The following is a 1,726-nucleotide window of genomic DNA, read 5'->3' as shown; positions in this document are numbered from 1 at the left end:
TTACGCTTTAGGAATTTTATCTTTGTTCAAAGGAAAACGAACACCTACATTTTTGTTGCTAAAGCTACAATATTGGTTCCCACAAAATGAATAGGCCTTGTTTTCTGTTTATGTGAGCCCAGTAATTAAATATTTAACAAGTTTAACTCCAATAGTTAGCAAACTTGGCCTTTCCCTCTCCCAGGCTGCCTTTGACCAACCCCAGTCTTGAAAGTGCTGGGATGGGATTGCAGGTCCACCATCACACACGGCTGGGAAAGTTCTTTTTAAAAGAAAGAATTCTGCCAGGTGGTGGTGGTGCTGGCAGCGCAGAGGCAGGCAGATAGATCTCTATGTTCCAGGCCAGCCTGATCTACAAAGCAAGTTCCAGGACAGGGCTACACAGAGAAACCCAGTCTCAAAACAAGAAAATAACAAAGAGAGAAACAAAGGAAAGAATTCCACCTGGATACAACCCAGTGGGAGAGCACTTGCTAACAAGCCCAAAGCCTCAGTACCTCAATAGATGATAGATACATGGATGGATGGACAGATAGATAGGCAGATAGGCAGATAAATTGTTTTTTTAAAAAGATGAAAAGATAAACAAAAGAATTCCTTTAGCTGTTGCTAGGGGTTAAAGTACTGATTGCCACATCTGCTTGAGCCCCTTTCTAGCTGTGTAACCATGAGCACATGGCTTGATGTCTAATGAATGGAAAGGTTAGCTGGGTGCTGTGGTGCTTGGCCAGCATGTATGCACAAACCCAGCATTTGGGAGGTGAAGTCACAAGGTCAAGAGTACAAGGCCAGCCTCCTCCTTTACATAGTGAGTTTGAGGCCAGCCTGAGCTACAAGAGACTCTACCAATAGACAAATAAGGAAACAAGTAAGAGCCTACTAGTCAAGGCTGCTAGGGGAATTAAATAAAACTTGGTGGAAACAAGGCCTAGCTGCAAGAATGAGTACCAGGAAGCTTCCCAGAAGGACCAAGAGGGAGACCAGGGCAGAGACATGAAGGGAAAAAAACAAGAGAGAAGGCAGTGGGAGGTGGGGAGCTAGGCAACTGGGAGAGGAGGAGAGGGGAAAGGGAGATGTGTCATGGCAATCATTTCTTTGGAAAATACACCCACCATACTGGGCAAGCAGTCACATTACCTTCCTGTCCCCTCTTCTGCACATTCTCTTGCTGGCACCTGAGCTTCTGACACCCCACAGTGTGTGCATGCACAACAAAGCCAGCACAGCCTTGCAGATAGAAGGTCTCACTCTGCAATCCTGATCACGGCCACAGACCGCTTTTAAAATAAAAGAAGTTTGGATTTCTTCTCAGCTAGTTCTGTTTCTCAGTCACACAGCAAAAGGCCGAAGCGCTTTACACTCCCTACTCCTCCCTCTGCTAGCTGTGGGGGTCACAGGACGACAGCTGTGAGTGTGATGTGTAGACACACTAGTGTCCAGAGAAGAACAGCTTTTCCCTGGGCATCTCTTTGTCAGGAAAAGAAACCTTTTAAACACCCTGAACAACTATACCCTTCTGTCCCAACGGCCTGAGTGGTTATCACTGGAAGATGTCTTAATTCATCTGGGGCAAGATCAATGAAACCATCATAACTGGATGAAATCAAGCAAGTTTCACCCTCTGGAACTAGAATGGGGTTCATTGCCATCAATACAGGAGGAAGCCAGTGGACACCGAGATGAATATATTGGCAGACAAGAACTATATTATCAGAACACTGGCAGC

Source organism: Grammomys surdaster, unplaced genomic scaffold (assembly GCF_004785775.1).
Source record: "Grammomys surdaster isolate TR1022 unplaced genomic scaffold, NIH_TR_1.0 341, whole genome shotgun sequence".
Classification (NCBI taxonomy): Eukaryota; Metazoa; Chordata; class Mammalia; order Rodentia; family Muridae; genus Grammomys; species Grammomys surdaster.
This window is presented reverse-complemented; position numbering follows the sequence as displayed.